The sequence below is a fragment of the Dendrobates tinctorius genome, unplaced genomic scaffold, assembly GCF_039654945.1.
Source record: "Dendrobates tinctorius isolate UK_male_01 unplaced genomic scaffold, ASM3965494v1 ptg000063l, whole genome shotgun sequence".
Lineage (NCBI taxonomy): Eukaryota > Metazoa > Chordata > Amphibia > Anura > Dendrobatidae > Dendrobates > Dendrobates tinctorius.
Window position 1 is genome coordinate 21,618,914 of NW_027361731.1, and position 15,272 is coordinate 21,634,185.

Consider the following 15,272-nt stretch of genomic DNA (forward strand, 5'->3'; position numbering starts at 1 on the left):
ATTAAATTTGGAACTCTGCAAAAAGGAAAGGAAGAGGGAGGACTGGCCGCACCAAATCCATGGGTCTATTTCTTGGCAGTACAGGGCCAGCATGTGAGGGGATGGAGAGAGCTTGATTGTGGAGGAGCAGCTCACCGGGTGCTGGTACATGTGACCGGGAGACGCCCACTTATCCAGGGTCTAGAGGATGGTACCTTTAAGAAACTGGGAGCACCATATCCTACCATAGGCATGATTCAGAAGGTATGGGACACCATTAAAAGGATCAGAGGGGTGGATGAGCTGACTAGGTACTCACCGGTGTGGGACAATGAGCATCTGCCGGAACTTAATAAGCTGCGTCAAATGGGCAATTGGAAGGCGAAAGGAGTGAGATATGTATGACAGCTGCAGAGTGGAACGAACTTGAAGACCTTTGAGACATTGAGAGAGGAATTTGATTTGCCTTCGGTATGGGGGTTTCAATACTATATGCTTCGACGTGTTTGGAGGGCACAGTGTAGATTGGGAGCCATGACGGTTCAGGGCGACATTGTACTAGACTTTGTGTGTATGAAGGGAGGGACGAGGGGAGTTATATCGAGCATATATCATGATCTACTACACTCCTATCTGGGGGACAATCACCTCACTGCAAAGAGTAAATGGGAGAGGGAGGTGGGTACCCTCACAACAGAACAATGGGAGGCTATTCTTGAATATGTCCCGAAGATCTCTCTAAGCGGGCAGGCACGGCTCTCCCAATTATATGTAATACAAAGAACATACAAAACACCGCTGGTCCTATTCAAGGCGGGCTTGAGGGGAGACTCTAGCTGCCCTAGATGTGGCACAGACCAGGCCGGACAGTTACACATGCTATGGTCGTGTCCGCGGCTGGTGGCATACTGGCTGGTCGTTATCAACAAAATTGAGAGAGCTTATGCATGTACGCTCGACAGGAATCCAGTGCTGTGTGTTTTGGGGGAGGTGGATGGGATACCTGTCTCAGAACATTACAAGGTGGTAATAGCGAGGTTGCTGTATGTGGCACGCAAACTAATAGCACGAAAATGGAAGGATTCGGAACCCCCCCACTAGGAGGGAATTTATTGCTCAGACACGTACGGTAATGCATTTAGAGGAAAGCATTTACAGGCGAAGGCATGGTGAGAGAACTTTCGAAAAAATATGGTCCGCCTGTATGGCGGTGATATGATTGCTAAGACTCTCAAGTATACCCGGCACAAGGAGTATTGGGGGAGGGGTGAGGGGGGGATGGCTTTGATTGTATTATTACAAGATACAGTGGGGCAAAAAAGTATTTAGTCAGTCAGCAATAGTGCAAGTTCCACCACTTAAAAATATGAGAGGCATCTGTAATTTACATCATAGGTAGACCTCAACTATGGGAGACAAACTGAGAAAAAAAAATCCAGAAAATCACATTGTCTGTTTTTTTTTCATTTTATTTGCATATTATGGTGGAAAATAAGTATTTGGTCAGAAACTAAATTTCATCTCAATACTTTGTGATATATCCTTTGTTGGCAATGACAGAGGTCAAACGTTTTCTGTAAGTCTTCACAAGGTTGCCACACACTGTTGTTGGTATGTTGTCCCATTCCTCCATGCAGATCTCCTCTAGAGCAGTGATGTTTTTGGCTTTTCGCTTGGCAACACGGACTTTCAACTCCCTCCAAAGGTTTTCTATAGGGTTGAGATCTGGAGACTGGCTAGGCCACTCCAGGACCTTGAAATGCTTCTTACGAAGCCACTCCTTCGTTGCCCTGGCGGTGTGCTTTGGATCATTGTCATGTTGAAAGACCCAGCCACGTTTCATCATCAATGCCCTTGCTGATGGAAGGAGGTTTGCACTCAAAATCTCACGATACATGGTCCCATTCATTCTTTCATGTACCCGGATCAGTCGTCCTGGCGCCTTTGCAGAGAAACAGCCCCAACGCATGATGTTTCCACCACCATGCTTTACAGTAGGTATGGTGTTTGATGGATGCAACTCAGTATTCTTTTTCCTCCAAACACGACAAGTTGTGTTTCTACCAAACAGTTCCAGTTTGGTTTCATCAGACCATAGGACATTCTCCCAAAACTCCTCTGGATCATCCAAATGCTCTCTAGCAAACTTCAGACGGGCCCGGACATGTACAGGCTTAAGCAGTGGGACACGTCTGGCACTGCAGGATCTGAGTCCATGGTGGCGTAGTGTGTTACTTATGGTAGGCCTTGTTACATTGGTCCCAGCTCTCTGCAGTTCATTCACTAGGTCCCCCCGCGTGGTTCTGGGATTTTTGCTCACCGTTCTTGTGATCATTCTGACCCCACGGGGTGGGATTTTGCGTGGAGCACCAGATCGAGGGAGATTATCAGTGGTCTTGTATGTCTTCCATTTTCTAATTATTGCTCCCACAGTTGATTTCTTCACTCCAAGCTGGTTGGCTATTGCAGATTCAGTCTTCCCAGCCTGGTGCAGGGCTACAATTTTGTTTCTGGTGTCCTTTGACAGCTCTTTGGTCTTCACCATAGTGGAGTTTGGAGTCAGACTGTTTGAGGGTGTGCACAGGTGTCTTTTTATACTGATAACAAGTTTAAACAGGTGCCATTACTACAGGTAATGAGTGGAGGAAAGAGGAGACTCTTAAAGAAGAAGTTACAGGTCTGTGAGAGCCAGAAAACTTGATTGCTTGTTTCTGACCAAATACTTATTTTCCACCATAATATGCAAATAAAATGAAAAATAAACAGACAATGTGATTTTCTGGTTTTTTTTTCTCAGTTTGTCTCCCATAGTTGAGGTCTACCTATGATGTAAATTACAGACGCCTCTCAACATTTTAAGTGGTGGAACTTTCACTATTGCTGACTGACTAAATACTTTTTTGCCCCACTGTATGTGAATTGTTACATGTATATTGATATCCACTGTTTATTGTTTAAAATCTTTTGAAACCTAAATAAAAATAACTGGTTTAAAAAAAAAAAAAAAAAAAAAAAAAAAAAAAGAGAATAATGGGGCCTCCGGCACCGACCTCCACCCGCAGAGCCGCACTCCACATAGAGAATAATGGAGCCTCCTGCACCGACCTCCACCCGCAGAGCCGCACTCCACATAGAGAATAATGGAGCCTCCAGCACCGACCTCCACCCGCAGAGCCGCACGCCACATAGAGAATAATGGAGCCTCCAGCACCGACCTCCACCCGCAGAGCCGCACTCCACATAGAGAATAATGGAGCCTCCAGCACTGACCTCCACCCGCAGAGCCGCACTCCACATAGAGAATAATGGAGCCTCCAGCACCGACCTCCACCCGCACTCCACATAGAGAATAATGGAGCCTCCGGCACCGACCTCCACCCGCACTCCACATAGAGAATAATGGAGCCTCCGGCACCGACCTCCACCCGCACTCCACATAGAGAATAATGGAGCCTCCGGCACCGACCTCCACCCGCACTCCACATAGAGAATAATGGAGCCTCCGGCACCGACCTCCACCCGCAGAGCCGCACTCCACATAGAGAATAATGGAGCCTCCAGCACCGACCTCCACCCGCAGAGCCGCACTCCACATAGAGAATAATGGAGCCTCCAGCACCGACCTCCACCCACAGAGCCGCACTCCACATAGAGAATAATGGAGCCTCCAGCACCGACCTCCACCCGCAGAGCCGCACTCCACATAGAGAATAATGGAGCCTCCAGCACTGACCTCCACCCGCAGAGCCGCACTCCACATAGAGAATAATGGAGCCTCCAGCACCGACCTCCACCCGCAGAGCCGCACTCCACATAGAGAATAATGGAGCCTCCAGCACCGACCTCCACCCGCACTCCACATAGAGAATAATGGAGCCTCCAGCACCGACCTCCACCCACAGAGCCGCACTCCACACAGAGAATAATGGAGCCTCCGGCACCGACCTCCACCCGCAGAGCTGCACTCCACATAGAGAATAATGGAGCCTCCAGCACCGACCTCCACCCGCAGCGCCGCACTCCACACAGAGAATAATGGAGCCTCCGGCACCGACCTCCACCCACAGAGCCGCACTCCACACAGAGAATAATGGAGCCTCCGGCACCGACCTCCACCCGCAGAGCCGCACTCCACACAGAGAATAATGGAGCCTCCGGCACCGACCTCCACCCGCAGAGCCGCACTCCACATAGAGAATAATGGAGCCTCCAGCACCGACCTCCACCCGCAGAGCCGCACTCCACACAGAGAATAATGGAGCCTCCGGCACCGACCTCCACCCGCAGAGCCGCACTCCACATAGAGAATAATGGAGCCTCCAGCACCAACCTCCACCCGCAGAGCCGCACTCCACATAGAGAATAATGGAGCCTCCTGCACCGACCTCCACCCGCAGAGCCGCACTCCACATAGAGAATAATGGAGCCTCCAGCACCGACCTCCACCCGCAGAGCCGCACGCCACATAGAGAATAATGGAGCCTCCAGCACCGACCTCCACCCGCAGAGCCGCACTCCACATAGAGAATAATGGAGCCTCCAGCACTGACCTCCACCCGCAGAGCCGCACTCCACATAGAGAATAATGGGGCCTCCGGCACCGACCTCCACCCGCAGAGCCGCACTCCACATAGAGAATAATGGAGCCTCCTGCACCGACCTCCACCCGCAGAGCCGCACTCCACATAGAGAATAATGGAGCCTCCAGCACCGACCTCCACCCGCAGAGCCGCACGCCACATAGAGAATAATGGAGCCTCCAGCACCGACCTCCACCCGCAGAGCCGCACTCCACATAGAGAATAATGGAGCCTCCAGCACTGACCTCCACCCGCAGAGCCGCACTCCACATAGAGAATAATGGAGCCTCCAGCACCGACCTCCACCCGCACTCCACATAGAGAATAATGGAGCCTCCGGCACCGACCTCCACCCGCACTCCACATAGAGAATAATGGAGCCTCCGGCACCGACCTCCACCCGCACTCCACATAGAGAATAATGGAGCCTCCGGCACCGACCTCCACCCGCACTCCACATAGAGAATAATGGAGCCTCCGGCACCGACCTCCACCCGCAGAGCCGCACTCCACATAGAGAATAATGGAGCCTCCAGCACCGACCTCCACCCGCAGAGCCGCACTCCACATAGAGAATAATGGAGCCTCCAGCACCGACCTCCACCCACAGAGCCGCACTCCACATAGAGAATAATGGAGCCTCCAGCACCGACCTCCACCCGCAGAGCCGCACTCCACATAGAGAATAATGGAGCCTCCAGCACTGACCTCCACCCGCAGAGCCGCACTCCACATAGAGAATAATGGAGCCTCCAGCACCGACCTCCACCCGCAGAGCCGCACTCCACATAGAGAATAATGGAGCCTCCAGCACCGACCTCCACCCGCACTCCACATAGAGAATAATGGAGCCTCCAGCACCGACCTCCACCCACAGAGCCGCACTCCACACAGAGAATAATGGAGCCTCCGGCACCGACCTCCACCCGCAGAGCTGCACTCCACATAGAGAATAATGGAGCCTCCAGCACCGACCTCCACCCGCAGCGCCGCACTCCACACAGAGAATAATGGAGCCTCCGGCACCGACCTCCACCCACAGAGCCGCACTCCACACAGAGAATAATGGAGCCTCCGGCACCGACCTCCACCCGCAGAGCCGCACTCCACACAGAGAATAATGGAGCCTCCGGCACCGACCTCCACCCGCAGAGCCGCACTCCACATAGAGAATAATGGAGCCTCCAGCACCGACCTCCACCCGCAGAGCCGCACTCCACACAGAGAATAATGGAGCCTCCGGCACCGACCTCCACCCGCAGAGCCGCACTCCACATAGAGAATAATGGAGCCTCTAGCACCGACCTCCACCCGCAGAGCCGCACTCCACACAGAGAATAATGGAGCCTCCGGCACCGACCTCCACCCGCAGAGCCGCACTCCACATAGAGAATAATGGAGCCTCCAGCACCGACCTCCACCCGCAGAGCCACACTCCACACAGAGAATAATGGAGCCTCCAGCACTGACCTCCACCCGCAGAGCCGCACTCCACATAGAGAATAATGGAGCCTCCAGCACCGACCTCCACCCGCAGAGCCGCACTCCACATAGAGAATAATGGAGCCTCCAGCACCGACCTCCACCCGCAGAGCCGCACTCCACATAGAGAATAATGGAGCCTCCAGCACCGACCTCCACCCGCAGAGCCGCACTCCACACAGAGAATAATGGAGCCTCCGGCACCGACCTCCACCCGCAGAGCCGCACTCCACATAGAGAATAATGGAGCCTCCAGCACCGACCTCCACCCGCAGAGCCGCACTCCACATAGAGAATAATGGAGCCTCCAGCACCGACCTCCACCCGCAGAGCCGCACTCCACACAGAGAATAATGGAGCCTCCGGCACCGACCTCCACCCGCAGAGCCGCACTCCACATAGAGAATAATGGAGCCTCCAGCACCGACCTCCACCCGCAGAGCCGCACTCCACATAGAGAATAATGGAGCCTCCAGCACCGACCTCCACCCGCAGAGCCGCACTCCACACAGAGAATAATGGAGCCTCCAGCACTGACCTCCACCCACAGAGCCGCACTCCACATAGAGAATAATGGAGTCTCCAGCACCGACCTCCACCCGCAGAGCCGCACTCCACATATATGGCTGCTCTGTGCGCACAGGACCTGTGATGAGGTCACAGGAGGGGAGGAGTCAGGGGTCACATGATCAGGGGCCTCAGTGTGTGCAGGACTCTGCTGTGCTGGTTGTCATGGTGCTGGATGAGGGGAAGTTTCAGTGTGGGGTCAGGAGGGGTTTCCAGTGTGGATGGAGCGGAGCCGTGTGTGTACGAGGTGTATGGAGCGGAGCCGTGTGTGTACGAGGTGTATGGAGCGGAGCCGTGTGTGTACGAGGTGTATGGAGCGGAGCCGTGTGTGTATGAGGTGTACGGAGCGGAGCCGCGTGTACGAGGTGTACGAGGTGTACGGAGCGGAGCCGTGTGTGTACGAGGTGTACGGAGCGGAGCCGTGTGTGTACGATGTGTACGGAGCGGAGCCGTGTGTGTATGAGGTGTACGGAGCGGAGCCGTGTGTGTACGATGTGTACGGAGCGGAGCCGTGTGTGTACGAGGTGTACGGAGCGGAGCCGTGTGTACGAGGTGTACGGAGCGGAGCCGTGTGTGTGTACGAGGTGTACGGAGCGGAGCCGTGTGTGTATGAGGTGTACGGAGCGGAGCCGCCTGTGTACGAGGTGTACGGAGCGGAGCCGTGTGTGTATGAGGTGTACGGAGCGGAGCCGTGTGTGTACGAGGTGTACGGAGCGGAGCCGTGTGTATGAGGTGTACGGAGCGGAGCCGTGTGTAAGAGGTGTACGGAGCGGAGCCGTGTGTGTACGATGTGTACGGAGCGGAGCTGTGTGTGTTTGAGGTGTACGGAGCGGAGCCGTGTGAGTACGAGGTGTACGGAGCGGAGCCGTGTGTATGAGGTGTACGGAGCGGAGCCGTGTGTAAGAGGTGTACGGAGCGGAGCCGTGTGTGTACGATGTGTACGGAGCGGAGCTGTGTGTGTTTGAGGTGTACGGAGCGGAGCCGTGTGAGTACGAGGTGTACGGAGCGGAGCCGTGTGTATGAGGTGTACGGAGCGGAGCCGTGTGTAAGAGGTGTACGGAGCGGAGCCGTGTGTGTACGAGGTGTACGGAGCGGAGCCGTGTGTGTACGAGGTGTACGGAGCGGAGCCGTGTGTATGAGGTGTACGGAGCGGAGCCGTGTGTGTACGAGGTGTACGGAGCGGAGCCGTGTGAGTACGAGGTGTACGGAGCGGAGCCGTGTGTATGAGGTGTACGGAGCGGAGCCGTGTGTAAGAGGTGTACGGAGCGGAGCCGTGTGTGTACGATGTGTACGGAGCGGAGCTGTGTGTGTTTGAGGTGTACGGAGCGGAGCCGTGTGTGTACGAGGTGTACGGAGCGGAGCCGTGTGAGTACGAGGTGTACGGAGCGGAGCCGTGTGTATGAGGTGTACGGAGCGGAGCCGTGTGTGTACGATGTGTACGGAGCGGAGCTGTGTGTGTATGAGGTGTACGGAGCGGAGCCGTGTGTGTACGAGGTGTACGGAGCGGAGCCGTGTGAGTACGAGGTGTACGGAGCGGAGCCGTGTGTATGAGGTGTACGGAGCGGAGGCGTGTGTAAGAGGTGTACGGAGCGGAGCCGTGTGAGTACGAGGTGTACGGAGCGGAGCCGTGTGTGTACGATGTGTACGGAGCGGAGCTGTGTGTGTTTGAGGTGTACGGAGCGGAGCCGTGTGTGTTTGAGGTGTACGGAGCGGAGCCGTGTGTGTACGGAGCGGAGCCGTGTGAGTACGAGGTGTACGGAGCGGAGCCGTGTGTATGAGGTGTACGGAGCGGAGCCGTGTGTGTACGATGTGTACGGAGCGGAGCTGTGTGTGTACGAGGTGTACGGAGCGGAGCCGTGTGTGTACGAGGTGTACGGAGCGGAGCCGTGTGAGTACGAGGTGTACGGAGCGGAGCCGTGTGAGTATGAGGTGTACGGAGTGGAGCCGTGTGTGTACGATGTGTACGGAGCGGAGCTGTGTGTGTACGAGGTGTACGGAGCGGAGCCGTGTGTGTACGAGGTGTACGGAGCGGAGCCGTGTGAGTACGAGGTGTACGGAGCGGAGCCGTGTGTATGAGGTGTACGGAGCGGAGCCGTGTGTAAGAGGTGTACGGAGCAGAGCCGTGTGTGTACGAGGTGTACGGAGCGGAGCCGTGTGTGTACGAGGTGTACGGAGTAGAGCTGTGTGTGTACGAGGTGTACGGAGTGCAGCCGTGTGTGTATACGATGTGTAAGGAGAGGAGCATCGTGTGGACAGAGCAGAGCCGTGCGCTCCATCCTCACATGACCTAAACCCTATTAAGAACTTGTGGGCTCTTCTTAACCGGGAGTCTCACAGTGAAGGAAACTGGATTGCCAACAGATGAAGAAGCTGACAGACTCCATGTTTGGAGCTTCTCACTTTCCATTTAGTTGCACAGTTAGGCTATGTGCCCACGTAGCGTTTTAAAACGCTCACTAAAAACCGGACTCCTTCCCAGAAATCGCGCGTTTTTTTCCGTGCGATTTCACCGCGATTTTACCGCGATTATGATCGCGATTTTGCTGCGATTTTCGCGTGCGTTATTCAAGCACTTTCCAAGGGATTTGAAGCATCGCTTGGAAAGTGATTGACAGGTTGGTCACACTCATCAAACATAGTGTTTGACAAGTGTGACCAGGTTTGTACTATTGAGGCCGCCTATGCAGCATCAATAGTAAAAGATAGAATGTTAAAATGCTAAAAAAAATAAAAAATCGGGGTATATTTACCTTTCGGCGTCCCGCGCTGCCATCCCGGGCCTCAGCGTTCCCAGCGATGCCTTGCGAGACCTGTGATGACGTAGTCTCGCGTTGCTATAGCGATCTCGCGAGACCGCTAGAGTCACGCGAGACTACATGATTACAGGGCCTTGCAGCAAGGCATTACTGGGAACGCTGAGGCCGGGAATGCAGCGCGGGACGTCGGAAGGTAAATATACCCAGATTTTGTATTCTTTTTTTTTACAGGGGTATGGTACCCAGGGCCTGGAGGACAGTCTCCTCTCCTCCACACCGTGGGTACCAACCGCACATGAGACGCTTAACTTCCCGCATGGTGGGCATAGCCACATGCGGGAAGTAAGCGATTCTCATGCATTCCTATGGGTGCGGAATCGCGGCAATTCTTTGCGATTCCGCACAAAAGAATGAGCATGCTGCGATTTTTTTCCCGCGATGCGATTCCGCCGCGGAAAAAGCGCAGCATTAGCACAGCATGTGCGGAATACCATAGGAATGCATGGGGGCGTCATGTACACGATTTTTAAACGTTTTCGCAGCGTTTTCACGCCGAAAATCGCGGCAAAAACGCTTGAAAATCGCTACGTGGGCACACAGCCTCCGGCCGGCGTCACACGAGAGAAGTACGGACGAGTGAGAGGCGTTTAAAAAAATGCATTACACACGGACTAATGATTCTCTATGGGGTAGTTCCCATCAGCCGTATTTTTCTCGCGTATTTTTTACAGGCCGAGCCAATCGCAGCATGCTGCGATTGTCAGCTTACTACGATAGTAGTACACCAATGCAAGTCTATAGGTGCGCAAAAAAAATGCATTACACACAGAACACATGTGTGACTTGCGAGAAATACGCAAGACTTCTCCTGGTGACAGGAAATGGGCCAAACAATCAACAGGAAGCTTAGACATGCAAATTAGCTCAAAAAGCGCTCCAGACATCCAGGAAGTACGCCTCCACGGAGTACAGCAGCATGTCTACCCACGTTAATGTGGAGCTGTTGATTGTGTTGGTGCAGGAAAGCCCGAACTTTGGGATGCACATTACTCCGATAGGGCCAGAAAAGAGGTGGCATGGAGGCGCATCTGTGTGCAGATGTTTCCAGACTTTGCCCAACGGCCACATGAGGAGCAACAACAAATTCGTAAGTAATTGCCTTTTTTAACAATCACCTTAAAGGCCAGAAGTCACCTTTTTTTAAAGTAGCCCCTAAAATCCTATACTGTGTATGTAGGTATCCCTGTTTGCTAACGAGAAAGTTTGCTCAAAAGCACCCCCTACAAAGCCACATGACTATGTGAAATGTTAGGAATATTGCTTGGCACATTTCCCAAAGGTTAAAGTCCATTTTCCTTCACATTGCAGTTGAGGATGTGATGAGACGCTGGTGCAGCATCTGCGACCAGCAGAGGAAAGACAGCAGAGGGCCAGGAATGGGGCAGCAGCACCAACTAAGCGGAAGTACATCTATTTTGACCGCTTGTCATTTTTGGCACCCATTATGGATCTCAGACCGTAAGTACAGACATCATGCCACATGACACATATGCTGTTTAGGGTCAGAGCTATATTTTTTTTTATTACATTTCCTAACAGAACTTAGTCCAACCTCACAGAGAGGGAGACAGGTCGGATACTGAGGCCATTATAGACCCAGCCGGGGGATTTGAAGAGGTGGCTGGCCCATGATCTGACCCGAGCATTTGCAACCCCCAAGCTCCACCAACACCAGGACCAGCATCAGGTTATGGACCTGGTACAGAACCAGCAGAGCCACCAGCAACGTCGAAGACCCCGGCAACAGCAGCTGCCCTACTGGCCGTCTTGAGGGGTCCCCCAGCCTGCAGCCGTAGGCCGCCGTGGGAGACAGAGAAGAGACAACACTGCCTGTGATACCCGGAGGCATGTAGACACAGGTGTCGTCAATTACCTGTCCAGGGCTGCCCAGGATGAGGGTGAAGAGGCATATTCATGAAGCCTGGCCCGGTACCTCTGTCCCCTACCCCATGAGGTGAGGCTACGTGTGCGCGGATCCATTCAGATCCTAATTGATGCATGCACACACCCCAATGACCCATATGAGTTGTTTGAGTATCTTGAGAGGTGGCAGCTCTCACCCCGTAACCGTATCTGCCTTGCCCGGCAACCAGATTTGCATGCTCAATTAGGATCTGAAGTTCCGCCTGCACGTGTGCCTACACCTCCACCCATTCCCCCCAAACCAACCTTGGCCACAAAAGGGCCAAATGGCAGCCTATAACCAACCTGCCCAATATGGCCACTTGTACAGACCCGGTGTTGGAGGCTGGACACAACCTGGGTTTGGACGACATGGTCATATTTGGGAGGTATGATGGACGTGGCTACAGTCAGCCACAGAAGTATAATCGCCATTATCCTTATGGTCTCTTTGGTGCGCAGCTACATGACCATTTACACATATTACCACAGGGCCAAAAACATCCACCCCAACAGGGTGCTGGTCAAGCTGGGCACCCCAACCCCCAACAAAGAGATGAAGGCCTCCCGCCATCACCTCCGCCAAGCTACCAGCACATATAAAACCAAAAAGTTGTTTATGTTTTTGTGTTAGCAAATGTTTCTTGTTACCTATTTGGGTGTCCAAATAATAATGTGCAATACAGAAAAAACCCCAATGGGCAGGGAAATATCTGCCATATGACAAAAATATGGTAAACAGTATCATAAGTTATTTTTTGCATTTATAAAAAATTTCAAAATGCAACTTTGGGCCTCTTCTTTCATTATTTTAAGCATTAGAATAAGTAAGACAAATTTAGGCCATATAAACAGAACACTCAAATTATAGGACAGTAACAAATCATATTTATATACACATAAGAACATCAGAACATAGATACAGCCTGATCTTGCCAGGTAGTAGCACCCTTAGGTGAAGCAAAATACTGGGTGAACACATCACGGACTTTGAGTCCTGAGAGAGGATGACGTAAAGGGCGAACATGTGGGCTAGGCCTATCCCCATTGTCCAACACACCTTCACCAACATCAGATGAGGAACAATCATGCAGTCTAGTGAAGTTATGGAGGACCACACAAGCTTTGATGACCTCATTGACGTTGGCTTCACTCAGCTGAATGGCAGACTGTAGGACACGCCATTTGGCACAAAGAATAACGAAGGCACACTCCACCAGTCTTCAGGCACGTGAAAGGCGCAAATTAAAAATCCGGCGCCGGTGGTCAAGGTTTCTGCGCGGGTATGGCCTCATTACATGCCTGGTGAATTGGAAGGCTTCATCCCCCACTAGGACATAAGGCACCACTTCTTGATTTGTTCCTTTGGCAGCTGACGTGGTGGTGGTAGGTCCAACTGGTTATTGCGCAGCCGCCGACTCATAATGGAAGACGCTAGAGTCTCCAGTTCTTCCATAAGCCCCAAAGTTTACAATTATAAACCTGTAGTTACTGTCAACCAGAGCCAACAAAACTACAGAAAAATATTGTTCATAATTATAGAATTGGGGCCCTGAGTTCGGCGGCTTACGCACACGGATGCTTCCCATCCAGGGCTCCAATACAATTGAGGAATTGGCAGTGAAACTCAAATCCCCTGGCAATCCTCAACCAGTCTCCCATCTTGAGCTCTGGCATGACCATTTGATTAAGTCTGGTCCAGATTTCCGAACTTGTAGCCCGAACGATGCCAGATATAGTCGATTGCCCAATCAAAAACTCAAGATGGAGTGCGGCATAAGAAAGGCCAGTTGTGAGGAACCTACAATTAAACAAATGGAGAAAATATATACATTACTACATGATAAAGGATGCACACATTACATATAGAACCCCTTTTGAGTACCCTAGAATCTGGAAGATGAGATTACTGAATTACAAAAAAAACTGCAATCAGAAATGACAGCAGTGAATTTCCAGGAAGCTATAGTGAATTTGGAGAAGGATATGGAGAAGTGGGAGAAGGCAATTAGCTCAGACAAATTTAAGAAATTTGAACGTGACAATTTAGATTTCGCCACAGGAAAGATTTTTAGATGGCAGCTGAGAAAAATTTCAACTAAAAGGACCACTTCACGTAGTTCTTCCCTCCATTCGATGTCTTCATTGAGCGAAAGTGAGAGCCAGATGCCTGCTCAAGAATTTTTCCCAAGGACTAGACAATACGGAAAGAAAAAAACAATAAAAAATACGAACTTGACCAAACGGGAGGATCATCTTAAGATAATTAATCTATCTCAACATGAGTTGTCAGATATACAAATTGCGGTGTTACAGAGGGGATTAACTTTTTCAATTTCATCCCATGCAGACACGTTTACATTAGTAAAGGATTTACATCTTTTTTCAAGAAAATTAATTTTACAGAAAGTTCATTTTAAAGCGGACCAGTTTGAGTTATTTCCTTCAAGGGAAGAGCAGGAAGCACTGGCTAATCTTCAATCTTTAATGGAAGAACAATTTTCAGAAGCGAGTCTTTTCCCCAAACATTTGGTAGGTAAATCAAAGAAATTTCCTCCACTATCATTGGTCCCAGCAGTGGAAGTGTTCACTAAGCTGGTGACCAATGATATAGCCTCTTTACCACGAACACGATTTGGTCAGTCTAATTTAACAGTAGAAGAGAGGAGGGCTTTGCAGACAATGGAATCCTGGGATGATGTGGTGTTCAAGATGGCGGATAAAGGAGGTAATATAGTGATCAGGCCAAATTGCATGTATATAATGCAGGCTGAAAAACTATTGAACAACAAGAACTGTTATAGACAGTTAACATTTAATCCCTCAGTGAAGTTTCAACAGGAGCTAATTGAGATCTTGGAAACCGCACTTGAACACCACATCATTGCTAAGAGATTGGTTGATATTTTTAAGAACATGAAACCTAAGTTGCCAACCTTCTACTTGATTCCTAAAATTCACAAGGATATTCAAAATCCTCCTGGGAGACCAATTGTCTCTAGTAATGAGGGTCTTTGCGAAATTATCTGTGATGTTGTGGATTATTTTCTGAAGCCATTGGTCCAGGAGCTGCCTTCATGTATTAAAGATACAACAGCGGCCTTAAACCATTTTAATCAGGTTCAACTGAATGATAACATGCTATTGGTAACAGCCGATGTGGAGGCGCTCTACTCTTCTATTCGACATGAAGATGGTATTAGGGCGGTCCAATGGTTTCTGAGATCGAGCAACATTCCGAAACCCATGGTTGAATTGCTTATTCAACTATTGGATTTTGTACTTAAACATAACGTTTTCACATTTAACAAAAAAATCTATTTACAAACACAGGGGACTGCGATGGGGGCCTCTTGTGCCCCCTCGTATGCCAATTTATTTTTGGGGTTCTGGGAGCGGGAGATATTCCTTGATGATGCTATACCAGGGATGAAGCAGATCCATAATTGGATCAGATTCATCGATGACGTATTGTTTATTTGGGAGGGCTCCTTGAATGAATTGAATGAGACAATGAAGGTCCTTAATACCAATTCTTATAATATTCATTTGACACATAAGTTTGGTCGAAGTATTGCATTTCTGGACATTTTCATTTCAGCATCTGATGATGGAGAGCTTTCTACGACTGTATTTCGCAAAAAAACAGCTACTAATTCCCTCTTGCATGCGGAATCGTTTCATCCAAAAACTTTGATACAAGGAATTCCGATTGGCCAATTTTTACGTATTAAACGCATTTGCTCAGATGACCATCAGTTCGAATTACAAGCCAAAGAGTTATCACAACGTTTCAGAGAACACAATTATAGCCATAGGAGTATTCGCAAAGGTTACAATAGAGCAAAACAGACGCCGAGGGATTCTCTGTTGTGTAGGGCACAGAATAATCACTCATCAGGGAACAAGGTGAGGTTTATAACCACTTTCCATGATCAATGGAGTC

At 50.8% G+C, this 15,272-nt stretch overlaps 1 protein-coding gene across 5 annotated transcripts in view; it reads right to left on the bottom strand.

Moving 5' to 3' along the window:
• Nucleotides 1–15,272, bottom strand: part of LOC141094204 (uncharacterized) — a 228,984-nt gene that overhangs the window by 126,324 nt on the left and 87,388 nt on the right. The window contains exon 1 of one of the 5 annotated variants that reach the window (XM_073579986.1): nucleotides 6,580–6,694. The exons of 3 other annotated variants lie outside the window; for them this stretch is intronic. The gene's annotated coding sequence lies outside the window, so the exon portion shown is untranslated. Of the gene's footprint in view, nucleotides 1–4,529; nucleotides 4,576–6,579; nucleotides 6,695–15,272 lie in introns of those variants that run through there. One more of the 5 variants, XM_073579987.1, reaches the window with a different exon arrangement.